Source organism: Papio anubis, chromosome 11, assembly GCF_008728515.1.
Source record: "Papio anubis isolate 15944 chromosome 11, Panubis1.0, whole genome shotgun sequence".
Taxonomy (NCBI): domain Eukaryota; kingdom Metazoa; phylum Chordata; class Mammalia; order Primates; family Cercopithecidae; genus Papio; species Papio anubis.
The window spans coordinates 34,943,798-34,958,851 of NC_044986.1; the positions used below are offsets into that span (position 1 = coordinate 34,943,798).

The 15,054-nt window shown below is 38.8% G+C and overlaps 1 protein-coding gene across 1 annotated transcript in view; it reads left to right on the forward strand.

Moving 5' to 3' along the window:
• Window positions 1-15,054, forward strand: part of HPSE2 (heparanase 2 (inactive)) — a 777,655-nt gene that overhangs the window by 601,740 nt on the left and 160,861 nt on the right. The gene's annotated exons all lie outside the window — the stretch shown is intronic.

The following is a 15,054-nucleotide window of genomic DNA, read 5'->3' on the forward strand; positions in this document are numbered from 1 at the left end:
TGCTGAAGTCATTTGGACTCTGTGATTTGTGTCTTCATCTCCTAGAGGAATCAGAAGAGGAAATAACACTTTTTGATATTATTTTCAGTAATTCAATAAGCACAGAAAGGAGTTGGTGAAATCCCAGTCATAAAGGAAGTGTTTCCAAAAGTACTGTCCATATTATTGCATTTTGAATACTAAATAAACTCAACAATTGGCTCCCCCAATATTTGAAAAATTTCTTCCTTCCTCCCTTCCTTTTTCCTAAAATTATTTTTAATTGACATATAATAATTATACATACTGATGGGATACAGAGTGATATTGCAATACATGTATACAATGTGTAATGATCAAACCAGGATAACTTGGCCAGGCACGGTGGCTCACGCCTGTAATCCCAGCATTTTGGGAGGCTAAGCAGGCAGATCACCTGAGGTCAGGAGTTTGAGACCAGCCTGACCAACATGGCGAAACCCCATCTCTACTAAAAATACAAAAATCAGCCAGGCATGGTGGCAGGTGCCTGTAATCTCAGCTACTCAGGAGGCTGAGGCAGGAGAATCCCTTGAACCCAGGAGGTGGAGGTTGCAGTGAGCCGAGACCACACCATTGCACTCCAGCCTGGGCAACAGAGCAAGACCTGTCTCCAAAAAAAAAAAAAAAAAAAAAAAAATCAGGATAATTCACACAATTATCACTTCAAACATTTATCATGTATTTGTGTTGGGAACATTCAAAATCTTGTAGCCATTAGAAAATGTACAATAAATTATGTTGATTATAATCACCCTACAGTGCTATCAGACACTGGAATGTATTCCTTTTATCTGGCTGTAATTTTGGATTTGTTAACCAGCCTCTTCTATCTCCACTCCCCACCCTTCCTAGCCTTTAGTAACAACAGTTTTACTCTCTACTTTTATGCAATCAAATTTCTTAGCTTCCACATATGAGCAAGAACATATGTGGTATTTATCTTTCTATGCCTCACCTAGTTCACCTAACCCAGTGTCCTCCAGGCTCATTCTTGTTGCCTCAAATGACAAGATCTCATTCTTTTTTTATGGCTCAATAGTATTCTGCAAATATATATGCCACATTTTCTTTATCCATTCTTTTTTTTCTTGAGAGGGGGTCCTGTTCTTTTGCCCAGGCTGGAGTGCAGTAGTGCAATTATAGCTCACTGCAGCCTTGAATTCCTGGGCTCAAGCGCTCCTCCTGCTTCAGCCTCCCAAGTAGCTGGAACTGCAGGCCCACGCTACCACACCTGGCTAATTTTTTCATTTTTTTGTAGAGACAAAAAATGTCTCTACAACATTGCTGTGTTGACCATGGTGACCTCAAACTTCTGGTCTCAAGTGACTCTCCTTCCCCAGCCACCCAAAGTGCAGGGATTACATACCTAAGCCACCATACCTGGCTCCATTCATCTGCTGATGGAAACTTAGGTTGATTTCATAACTTGACTATTGTGAATAGTACTGCAGTGAACATGAGAGTATAGATATCTCTTCGGCATACTTATTTTCTTTTGGATACATAGCCTGTACTGGGATTACTGGATCACACAGTCGTTATATTTCTAGCTTTTTGAGGAACTTCCATACTGTTTTCCGTAATGGATGTCCTAATTTACATTCCCACCAACAGGTATAAGAGTTCTCTTTTCTGCATACCTCACAGCATTTCTTACTGTCTTCTTTATAGTAGTCATTCTAACTGCCTTCATTTCCTTCTTTCTTCCCTTCCTTCCTTCATTTATTGACTATTTGTAACATTCTTAGAATTTTCCAGGTCCCTGAGAATAAAATAGTGAGCAAGACTGACGTGATGCTTGTCTTCATAGACCTTATGGTCCAGTGGGGAAAACTGATAATTAAGCAAGCAACAGTAATAAGATGTTATGATTCCTATTACAGGATGCTATAGGAGTCCATGGTGGGAAGTACCCACCTTAGTTTGTGAAGAAAAGGAAATCAGGGAAGTCCTCTCAGAGAAAATGACATTGAGGCTAACACCTAAAAATTAGACTCTCTCTAATTTATATAGTTCTTCTTAGGGTATGATCAGAGGACCACTGGTGGTAGACATGTATGGATAAAGGAATGGTTTGTATGGTTCGTCATATGAGCATAGTCCTTCATTTGTTATCATTGCTTATGATTGTTTATATGAAAAAAGATCAACTCTTTTGAAGTCTCAATAAATGCAGTGACATTATGCCACTTCTTCCAATATATTGTAGTTGCAGGACCATGGAAGTAAGGGAGAAGGACATGTAATTTATTTGAAGTAATTAATAGATTTTAAAAGAAACCCTTGCTTTTAACCAGCTTTCCAGTTTACCTGCTTATTTGAGCCTCTTAGTAAATAAGAAGAAAAGAGCAAAACAAACAAACAAAAACCCATTTATTCTTGAGGACCATAGAATAACTGGAGGCACAATTAAAGGAAACATGAGGACAATGATAATATTAGTCTTCTCTAATGAAGAAAACTGGAAAATGAAAACTAGGGACAGAACCGTAGATCACCACAAAAATCAGTGTTTGCTTGATTCATTCCTAAATTCCCTCATTCGTTCGGCAATATTGACGCTTATTTCAATGTCCCAGTGCCCATCACTTAGCATGTGCTCAATGCATGTTGGAGGGAAGGATGCACAAAGCGAGGGGCAGGTGAATGAGCAGAATAAAGCACCTGAAGTACAAAAGAAGTAATGTCTTATCTCATTCACATTTATATGTGCTGTCTCCGCTGTTTACACTGCAGAAGAACCTTATCTGCTGCTAACTTTGCAGTAGTGTTGAATAGATGGAAATCAGTTTAGACAGCCCTATGAGCTATGCCTACATATAGACATAGTAGGAAAGTATCTTCAGTGTATGTTTAGGAGTGATGGAAAAGTCTTTTTGTGGCCCCAAATAATATTTCAGTCTGTTTCAGACATTTCATTTGAGTGAACAATCTTTCATTCTACATTAGGATGATGATGAAGAATGTAAACTATCTGGGAAGAGGTAGACCACACTGGCTTAAATTCACACTAAGGCTTTAAAGGCAAATAGAAGATCCTTTCCCAAGAGCAGGTTTTGATGGAGGGGAAGAGAAACACAGGCCAAGGAAATACAATTGGTCCTTGAATAACATGAGGGTTAGGGGCGCTGACCTTCTTGTATAGTTGAAAATTCATTTATAGCTTTGACTCCCCCAAAACTTAACTGCTAATAGCCTGCTGTTGACCAGAAGCCTTATTGATAACATAACAGAAGACTTACTGATAATATAGCATAAGTCTAACTGATAAACATATTTTGTCTGTTATCTGTATTATCTACTGTATTTTTATAATAAAGTAAGCTAAAAGAAAGAAAATGTTATTAAGAAAATCATGGGCTGGGCATGGCAGCTCACACCTGTAATCCCATCACTTTGGGAGTCCAAAGCAGGTGGATCATTTGAACCAGGAGTTTGAGACCAACCTGGGTAACATGTCAAAACCCTGTATCTACACACACACACACACAAACAAAAATTAGCTGGGCATAGTATCACATGCCTGTGATACCAGCTGCTTGGGAGGCTGAGGTGGGAGGATTGCTTGAGCCCAGGGAAGTTGAGGCTGCAGTGAGCCGGGATCCTGCCACTGCACTCCAACCTGGGCAACAAAACAAGACTCTGTCTCCAAAAAGAAAAAAAAGAAAGAAAAAAAGGAATAAAAAGAAAGAAAATAAAATTATAAGAAAGAGAAAATATATTTACTATTTATTAAGTGGAAGCAGATCATCATCATCATAAAGGTCTTTATCCTCTTTGTCTTCACATCGAGTAGGCTGAGGAGGAGGAGAAAGATGAAGCATTGGTCTTGCTGTTTCAGGAATGGCAGAGGCAGAAGAGGTGGAGGAGGTGGAAGGGCAGAAAAGAGAGGCAGGTGCACCCAATATAATTTTCATTGAAATAAATTAACGTATAAGTGAACTCTCACAGTTCAAACCCATGTCATTTAAGGGTCACCTGTACTCAGAAGGCACAGGACCCCAAATACAAACTGTACCACATTAATACCTCGGGATAACATCAATGAGTGATTCTGAGTTTTATGGGGCCTGACATTTATACAATGGGGACCTTTATAAGGAAAATAAAACAAGGAAATCTGCAAATTATGTAAATATTTGACCATATGAACACATTAGCAGGGCCCTTCTTAGGATATTGTTAGATGCCTGTGAAAGCAGGGAGCTGGAAATTTAAGCTCCGTGAACTTCTTGGTAAATTAGCCTCTGTGACCCCACTTGGCTGTGCATCTGCAAATGGGAGAATATGACCTAAGGGAAATTTTGACTCTTTGCCTTCATATACAAGACATGAACAATATTATAGTTGGGGAGTCTGACCCGAAAGGTATGTTTACTGTCAAAGAACACCAAAGTTTTAGTCATTGTCATTCCATGAACCTTAATTTCCTTGATTCTTAGATACAAATATTTCCTTGAATCTTAGAACAAATATTAGAAAATTCACCATTAATTTAATAACAACTGGGAAAGGAGAGGGTAAACAGCAGGCAAGTTTCATTTGATACTGATTTTGAATAATATCCTGATTCCAAAAGCATTGAATTGTGAAAAATGCATCATTAACTTACAGAAATTTAATAATTGTATTACCTTTTGGGTTATAAATGCTGTTTATTGAGTGTACTATATATTATTACTCTATTAAATAAACCAGTGATGTGCTTAAGTCCACAGAGCTTTTTAAGTATTAAAATTTGAATTCAAACCGAGGCTCATCTGACTCTAGAACCTGCACTCTTATCCATTACACTATTCAGTATCACCCACACTTATCAACTATTTATTTTATAACCAATGTAATATTTATATTCCTAACCACCCAGGATTAGGAAGCCTTTCAAGGGAGAATACTGAATGAATGTTCTTGGTGAAAGAACATCAATTTGACCCCACCATCAATTAATAAGCTAGGGTGAGTGTCCTGGAAGTGAGGGTTGAATGAATTGAATGGATGAATGAAGTGAGGGTTGAATGAATGAATGAAGTTGGGTAACATGATATTAGGCAAGTGATAGTGGAAGAGGACAAGACTTTTTAGTGTTATTTGCATTGATCTACTGGATTCCATTCATATGTTTCATATGCACAGGCTCTTGGTCAGTGTTTAGTAAGGTCCTGCAATATGCAAGGCAATGACAATGTGAAGAAGGTATGTGCTACCCATGGACATTTGGAGGAATGGCCCTGGGAGCAAATTGCTGTTTGGGGCAAAAAGCTTCATCAGGAGGAAGGGGCAACTTAGGATGACCATGCAGTGTTTCAGCATGTAAGTAGGAGGACTATAGGGTTTGTCCTAAGCAAGAGTAAAATTACCAGTGAGGCTACTGGAGCCTATGACTTGTAAGTGGGTAGGGGTTGGTTAGTCACAGAAAAGGACTGGGAAAGAAAGGAAGAGTAATTTATGTGCAAGTGGCTACTTTCCAGTCTCTCTACTAGCACTTATCCTTGAACGTCGTCATTGCTTTGGGACTCTGTGAAACTTTTATTTCCCATTTTCTTGCATATGATCATAATGTCCTTGCCTCCCCAGTGACTTTGTCTTTTTTGTGTATGTTCTTAGTTTAATTTTATGTTTTGTTGCAATTACATTCAACTGCTTTTCTGTGGTTCGAGATAACAAGTGCAGAGAATGCAAATTTTAAATCCTAAAAATGTCACAGAAACAGAAGCCGCAAATTAAAAATTGATCTGATACCGAAAGAAAATGGGCAAAGATGGCACTCCAGAACACAGAGATGATAAAAAGAAATTATACAGAGAAAGATTAATGAAACTGACAGGAAGTACATTAGACAGAAGAAATACATCAAGAGCAATGTGATGAGATACTGGAATGACTGAGCTCAGAATAGCCCAGCTTGTCTAACCTAAGAAGGACATGTTAAATATGGAGGCAGTTTAGCCAACCAGAAGTTGTGGGTCTCCTCAAACAGGAAATTCAATTAGAAAGTGAACAGAGCCCTAAACTGGAACTGTGAGGATTTGGTGTTTGCCCTTGTGATGCTGAGGTATCTTCTCTGAAACTTAGGTTTCTCATCAGTGAAATATTCTCTCTCTCATTTATTTATAAGTATTTTATAAGCAAAGTAATTGTCAAGCATTCTGTAGGGCATGCAAAAAGGAAAAAAAAAAGAAAATTACAATTCAGTATAATAAGGTCAAGGTCAGAGGTAGGTTCAAAGAGCTTTGGAACCCAGGGGAGAGAATAATTAACTTTCTGAGGGTTTGAGGAAAGTTTCACAGAGGAAATAACATTTGAAATAGGCTTGAAAAAAAAATCAGACTATGTGGATGAGCAGTGAGTAGGGGAACAGTAATCAGTAAAAAACTATTACTTCATGTAGTTGAAAAGTAGGAGTCCTTTCTTTGCAGTGAACCATAGGTCTTCCTCCCATAGGGGAGGAATGGGGGAAGTGGTAGCTAAGGGGTGGTTGTGAAAGCCTAAGATAACAAGTTAAATAAAGCAGTTAGCATCTTGTCCTGTGGTTCAGTGGTTCTCAACTTTATTTTATCATGTCTAAAATACTCGCATGGACAAATGGATAAAATAGACTATGGGTTGTATGCAGTTACTAGCTCCTTAGCTTTTTTTTCCCAGTTAAGGAAACATTTCAGAATTTTGGCGAAATATTATGACAACTTTGAATCCACTCTTTTTATTTTGAAGTAAATTATTCCCAAATCACTGTTTTCAATAGTATCTGAAACAAGGTGCTTGTAGCACATCTCCCAGCTGATCAAACAGACCTCTCTGAGCACAAATAATTGACTACCGCTGCTGGCAATAGGGAACCACTGAAGGCTGGAGAGGGATTTGTCATGTTAACAAATAGCAGCAGTGTGAAGGATGGACTAGAAGAGGAAAAGATTAGAGGCAGGACGACCAAGGAACAATTGACAAGATCCAGAACTCAGGGAGGGGCAGTGAGGAAGAAGAGGACAGAGTCAATATCCTCTGCCCTAATGTAGCAGGTAAGTGGAGAGTCAAAAAACGCGAAAGAAGGATGGAAAGAAACATAGGAAAGGCACAGAGCTCTTGCCTTGACCACTTATAAATACAATAAGGAACAAAGACTGCCAAGAGGCAAGGATGTCCCTAAGAAGAGCTCTGTGAGTAGGTAAGCTTTAAGAAGCTTCCTGTAGCTATTCAGCTCTTTGTAACCAACTCTGTAGAGGACTAGTTTGGGTTACTTAAAGAGCTACTGTTCTTCCTGAAATTCCGGGGAAGGTTGATTTCCAACTAGATGAGATGCTAGAATTAATGGGCTCCAGCTTCATTTGGAGGGTGGGCCTCCTGCCAGGGCTGATTAGCCCAGCTGGCCTGTCCACTATTCCTGTTTTATTGCTTCCTTTCTCATTAAGGAAGGTGTTGGGTTTGGATAACCATAAACAACATGTCTGCTGCTGCAAGCTACCATTTCTTACACAGCCAGTGGTTGAAGCCAGGCTCTCAAGAGTCTTTTTAAAGGACTTAGATCACAGTTTTAGAGGCAGGATATCAAGGAAACACAGGAAAAGGAAGCCCAGATTTGCAAATGTGCTACATACATTGTTGTTTTCTTATTTTTACCGTTTTTTTCATTTTTTTTTTAAATTCAAAATGGTAGGGAAAATAAACTAAAAAAATCCAGGCTGTTTTCTCTAGTCTCCCCTCTCTTTCTGTCTCCCTGTTCCTCCCTCAGCATGTCCATGTGAAACAGTACTCATAGTCCCCAGCCCTGAAATATGAAGAAATGGAGCTAGAAGGGTTTCCCTTTATACAACTCTGCCTCTGGCAGGTCCAAGGATTCAGAGCAGCCACTGGCCCTTTACTGAGCAGTTTTCTGGGTACCTGAAAGCCCCCTTGACCACATGGACCCAAGGATTGAAGTCTATTTGGGAACAGAAGAACTGCTGAAAGGCAGCCAACCACTCAGCTCCCTTTACCTTCACTTAAGTAATTTCAGCATTTGTACTTCTTTCTCCCTAGACAGTGTATCCCTTAAAATAGCCTTCATTGGCACATCATTTCTCACCAGCAACTGTACCCTTTTTCTTTCCAAAGTACTCCAATTTTCTCTCTTCTAGCACAGGGAGAATCATGTTTACTACAAAAAAAACCAGTGTTGAACTATAGCCCTCAGTTTCTTAGAGTTTTACTTTCTAAGGGAATTTTGCAGCTGGTTCCATCTGTTTCTCCTAATTTTTTTCTCTCCTCTTCTGCCCATGCTGATTTCCTTTCTGGACCCAACCAGCACCCAGCTTCAGTGTCTGTACCTCCGTGACATGTCACCATGATGCTCTTCTCTGCTCATGGAAGATACAGAGGTCATAAGCCTCCCGCCATGCCCCAAACTGTAAATACTCAGAAAATACTTGTTGGTTTGTACTGACTACTCCTAGAACTTTTAACGTTAAAAATTTCTAGGACTATTTCCCCAAACAACATTTCATGTAACTGGTTTAGTTTTTGTATCAAAGTTGTCCCTCACTGTGTGTTTTTCGTTCATGTGGCTTGACTGGAACTACCCCTGTACTGAGAGTGGAGAAATGAACTACTCTGAATGATAATTATGTTTGTGTGAATTATCCATGTGCATTTTAAATTCTAAACTGGCCTTTCCTGCTGCTTAGCATACATCTGGGCTATTACCTATCACCGCAAGTGTTATGTCTGAAGGAAAAGCAACCAACTCTAATGTTATTCATTCAAACACAAGCTCATGTGCCTTGGACAAGGAGAGTGGTCTAGGTAACATTCTGGTCTACACCTCTAAGTGCTTACTATATGCCAGACACTACTTCAACTGCTTCACAAATATTATATTATTTAAATATCATAAAATCCTTTAAGGCAGATATTATTGTGATTTTACAGTTGAGGAAATTGAAACACAGAGAGGTAATGTAACTCACTCAAAGTCATGCAGTAAGTAAATAATAGAACCAGAATTCAAACACAGGCAATCCATCTCCAGAGTCCATGCCCCTAACTGCTCCTCAATTTTAGATTGTTTCCTTTCAAATCTCCCTGCAAGTCAGAAGAGAATTCTGATTAACTTTTTTATTTTTTATTTTTTAAGAGACTCTCATGCAGGCTGGATTGCAGTGATGTGAACATAACTCACTGCCTCCTGCCTCAGCCTCCTGAGTAGCTGGGACTACAGGCACAAGCCACCATGATTGGCTAATTTTTTTTTTTTTTTCTTTTTTGAGATGAGGAATTTAGCTATGTTGCCCAGGCCGGTCTCAAACTCCTGGCCTCAAGTGATCCTCCCACCTCGGCCTCCCAAGTAGTAGGGCTACAGGCGTAACTTTTATTTACACAGAGTCTATGTCCTTGAAGGGTCCTGTGGACACAGTATTTTATAAATCCCACCGTTTTCTGGAATCAAGTCCTCACTTAAGGGAGCTAGAGTTTGAATTCCTTTTGAAAAATAATCGTCTCATACAAATCACCCCTCTGAGTTCGGCATGCCACCATCCAACTAAGTACAGTAGGTTCTTGAATAATTTCATTTCATTTAACTTCATTTTATTATAATACTGATGGAAAAAAAAAATCAACTCCCAGCTGGGGCCACTGTCTGTTTGGGTTTTTTCCAGATACTCCTGCAAATATGTAGATTGCATTAGGTTTCCTGGGTGTCTAAATGGTCCCTGTCCAAGTGAGTATGGGTGTGGGTATGAGTGGTCCTGCAATGGAATGGTGACCTGTCCATGGCTGGTACTCACCTTGTACCCTGAGCCTCCGAGATAGGCTCTGGCTACTCTCAACCCTGAACTGGTATAAGCACGTTGGAAAATAAATGAATGAATGAATAAAAATTATTGTAAAATAAAAATTTGTAAAGTCTACAATAACTATACAAATGCACAATAAACGATGTGGCAGTAAAGCACACAGCAAGTCTGTCATATTTGTGATTGTTTTTGAAATTCCTGGTGGTAGGAGGTGCTCCTTTTTGCTTTGCAAACAAATTCCTTGATTTAACCCCCCCACCTCCATGACTACCACCACTCACTGATTCACCAAAAATTGGGTAAATAATTTTCTAGTTTTTATTCATCTTTTTTCTTTTCTTTTCTTTTCTTTTTTTTTTTTTTTTTTTTTTTTTTTTTGAGACAGCATCTCGCTCTGTCGCCCAGACTGGAGTGTGGTGGGTGGTGCGATCTCAGCTCACTGCAAGCTCCACCTCCCGGGTTCACACCATTCTCCTGCCGCAGGCTCCCAAGTAGCTGGGACTACAGGTGCCCACCACCACGCCCGGCTAATTTTGTTTTTGTATTTTTAGTAGAGACGGGGTTTCACCGTGTTAGACAGGCTGGTCTCGATCTCTTGACTTCGTGATCCGCCCGCCTCGGCCTCCCAAAGTGCTGGGATTACAGGTGTGAGCCATCACACCCCGGCCTATTCATCTTTTTTAAATGTATATATAGATCACACTTATTTCAGTGATTAGTATTAAAAGTTTGGGGGTTTTTATTTAGAAATTTGGTGATGTTTTTGTGACCAGAAATATGTCATAGGAACTTAATTCTTGTTAGTATCATTTAGCCTATAGCAAAATTGGTTATATTATACATTCTTTCGCGTGAAGTTGCCGTTTCCAAGGACCTATTGATGACTTTAAGTGAAGACTTATTGTACTTATAACAAACGTCCTCAAGTGATAAATGTGGAAATACATGATTCTTTCTTTTCTTAATATCAGAGTATTATAACGAGCTTGATGACACATAAAATCCTTCTGGTATCCAAATCACCTTGTGTGGTAATTGACCTTTAACACTTCTGAGGTTATTGAATTCCATACATAAATTACCTGCTAAGCAAAGCAGAATTTTCCTTTTCCCTCTCAGATCAAGGAGAGGCTTGATATCCTGAGATTTGGCAAATAAGCATGTTGCTCTTATCTAGATCTTTCATGTTGTAATAGGTTTTCACTGTATGCCTTTGTTTTTGCAATCAGCATATTGCTTCCAATTCTTTGATCAGTTTAGTCGCCCTTTGTCAGGTCACATGACTTCTTTAAGGAGTGGTAGTTTACTGTGAGCTTGTGCGAGGGCAGGTGTGGAATTGCATTAACTTCTTTGTGTTACACACAATCTCCTGTGAAGCACTTACTCTGTGCCAGGCATTCTGATAGGAAGTAAATACAAAAGTGAATAAGAGTATTCCCTGCCTTCAAAGAACTAATGGTTCAAGGTTTCTAGGAAATTTCCTGAATTTCTTACGTGGATCAAAAATGGTAGTTCAGAATCCTACCACCAAACCGTAAGAATAATTGGCACTAGTTCCTCCGAATTCACGCATCACCACAGACAGACCCACATAAATGTGTGTCTGCTAGGTCTGTGCTCCTTTTCACTCGCTCTCAGGATCTTCCTGGGACTGGCCTAGTATATGTGTCTTTGGCCTTTGACAAGGAAAGGTCCTTAACACTATCCTATCAGATATTTTTCCGGCTTACATGTGAGGAAATTGAAGCTCAAAGTGGTTATAAAATGATAAACTAATTTGTATATCATTTTACAGTTTTTATCATTTAACAATTAAAACGATATACAAATAACTGTATCATGGTATAGTTTCATTTTATATATATATATATATATATATATATGATCTCATAGCAGCTGCAGGGATCTTTACATAAGTGAGATCCAATCACTTTCTTGGTTAAATCCCTCCAATAGCTTTCGATCACACTCAGAATAAAAATACTCCTTTCTTCTCTGACCTCATTTTTAAATCTTTCACTCCCTTACTTACTACACTCCAGATAGTCTTCTTTGGTTCTAAACACAGCAGACCTGTTTCCACCTGAGGTCCTTTTACTGTGCTATTCTTCTAGATCCATTAAGGGGCTGGCTCCTTCTTCACTCAGTTCTCGGCTCAGATACCACCTTCCATGTGAGCCTCCTCTGACCACTATCTAAAGCACTGACCTTACCCTCCTGTCAAATTGCTCTCTAGCGTGTTACTCTGTTTTGTTTTCTTCCATCCCTTATTATTATCTAAATGTCTTTTATTTGTTTACTTGTTTATTATTATTCTCCTTCCCTTGACTAAAATGTAAGACAACAAGAACAAAGACTTGTTATGCTTCATTGCTATAGATCCACCCCTAGAACTCTGCTTGGCATATAGTAGGTGCTCAGTAAATATTTGTTGAATGAATTAGTTAATGCCCTTGATAATGCATTAATGTTTTTGATGGGAAATCCTCAGCCCTTTCTAGCCTCATGTTTATATATTCTCCCTAGGCAATTTCATTTACTCCTGTGGATTTTTCTACCTTTCTCAGTGTTTTCCTCCAGCCCAGATCTTTGTTTCTGAGATGACCAGCTCTGAGCTGTGTTTGACTTTTTTCATTTCCCATACTTGTTGTTTTAACTTTCAAAATCAAAGATACTCTTGACCTTTGAGTGATAACCAAGGGAATCTACATTATCATTATAAAATACTAACACATTTTAACATTTATATTTAAAAGAAACTTAAGAGTTCATATACCACAAATTCATGACTTTAAATGTGGATGAAGAAATTGAAGTCCAAGATAATAACTACTACAAGTGTCACAAGTAGCATGTAGCATAACCCAGAATTTCCAAGGTACATTCTTATTTCCACATTATGGTTATTTGCCTACTGAGACCGTAACTCTCCTTTTGTTAATGTGTTCTTTTACATATATTTATTTACTGAGATATAATTCACATAGCATAAAATTCACCCTTTGAAAGTATGAAATTCAGTGGTTTTTAATATATTCACAGAATTTTGAAATCATCTCCACAGTCTAATTTTAGAACATGTTCATCACCTCCAAAAGAAACCTCATACTGATTAGCAGTCACTCTCCTTTCCCCCTCCCATCTTAAACTTCCTCTTCTTCTTCAGCCCTAGGAAACCATTAGTGTACTTACTGTCTCTAAGAATTTGCTTATTCTGAACATTTCATATAAATAGAACCATATCATATGTGGCCTTCGGTGTCTGGCTTCTTTCACTTAGCTTAATGTTTTCAAGGTTCATTTATGTTACAGTATTTACCTTTTTGTTTTGTTTAACCAAAGCTCCTTTCTCTAACTGCCTTTAATATCTTTGAGCACAAAATTAAACATTAAATATCCTCCAAGCCAAAGACAAAAAAAGAAAAACACAAATATATTACTCTGCTCCAGTTACTCATAAAGGAAGTAGATAGTTTATCATGTACACGGATGTTTTTAGCACCATATTTTAAGGGAAATCATAGATGTAGTTCTTTAATCTGGCCATATGGATGTGTCTTTTGATTATTTAAGGCATTTTTCTTCCTTTCTTATTCCTACAATTCCCTGCTTCCCTTGAATTGGGCAGGCTGAACAGTATTGAAAGGAGTAAGAGGACTACCTGGTAGTATCCTCAAATGACTCTTCTTTTTTTGTGTATAACAGTGCATTTTTATTTAATCTTTACCAACATGCTGTTGGCCACCACCGTTAATTCTCAGGATTTCTCTTCCATTTATGATCATAATACTCACTTTAATCTCAAATTTGTGTAATTTTCTTACAATTTTGTTTCTGAAAAAGGTCAGTAACTTTGCCAACCCAAAATACGTTCCAAATAATGCACATTGTCTAGCAAATGTGGGAAGAGAGGGCAGGGAGCTGTACCTCGCTAGAAATGGAAAGAGGAATATGATTGATTGTTGATGTCTATGTACCCATGGGTTTGGCCACATATATTTTTTTCTTTTTGACAGCCCTCAGGTGCAGAGAATTAAATTAACATAATACTCCTAACCTAACAGCAAACTATTATCATCAGTTCATGAAAGGTCTTGTTTTTGTTTTAATTTTCACCTCTCTCTTATACATGCTTTCCTTATGTGTTTGATATATGTTCTTAAGAGGCATGTGTCATTATAGGGTATATAGTGTTATTGGGTGCAAATGAGCAATTTTATAAGTAATATTGTGCCATAAATCTCATTTGGTTTTTGTTTGTTTGTTTTAATTTACCACTAAACCTTTAAAGACTATTCATGGTGTTGGATTTACATTGACATTATTGTTTTAACTGCTGCATAATATTGTATAGTATATATCCACATTTTATTTTTCCATTCCTCTAGCAATGGACATCTGCTACAGTGACATAGAAGGAATTCTCATTCTTACTCTTTAGAGACCTGAGGAAGAATTGCTTTGGTGTGTATGCCTAGGAGAGTAGTTGGGGAACCATAGGACCTAAATACACTATTTTCTTTGTCCAGCCTCTTTAGTGCATAGCTGGCATCCTCCCAGTCCCACCTCCTACTCTAGCCATCATTGTAGAGATCAGGGCTGGGCCAGCATGCAGGCTGCAGCCAGCTAGGTGTCAGGGTACTAGGTAGTACCTCACTTCTTATTTCCTTCTCTGAGGCAGAGATGAGGAAGGAACACTCAGAGAATCTACTCAGCACTCAGGCCTGCACTTGAAATAGGGATAGAGGAGCAAGGGGTTAATGGTCACAAGGCTACTCATGCTTTCTCTTGTACCCCCTTGGGGGTCAGTTCTGAGACACAGTCTGTAAGGCTCTTACCAAGATCCCTGTGAGACTGAGTAGTTGTCAGCACTGGCTGTCAATTTGAAAATGCATCCTTGTCTTAGTTTTCCCTTCGTCCCTATTTCAGTTCCCCAGTCCCTCATTCCTGCTCCTTGGTATTATTTCTTGAGTGAACTACCTGTAGACAAGCCTTTGACTCAGGCTCTGCTTTCAGGGGCTACCCAGCATACAATCTTACTCCTAAGTGCCACCAGATTGCAATCCAGAGCATCTTCACCCTGATCTGAATAGTTTGGTCAGTCTTCACCTTGTGGGTCAGAGACTGGGCCATTTCAAATCTTCAGCGTGCTACCTTTCGACAAGAAGTTTTGCTTCTGCTTGGAAGGCATGCAGTTACTCCCTGTGTGAATGTGTCATTTGTGGGTCAGTGACTTTTCTTTTTACCCTTACTGCAGTTATTTTCA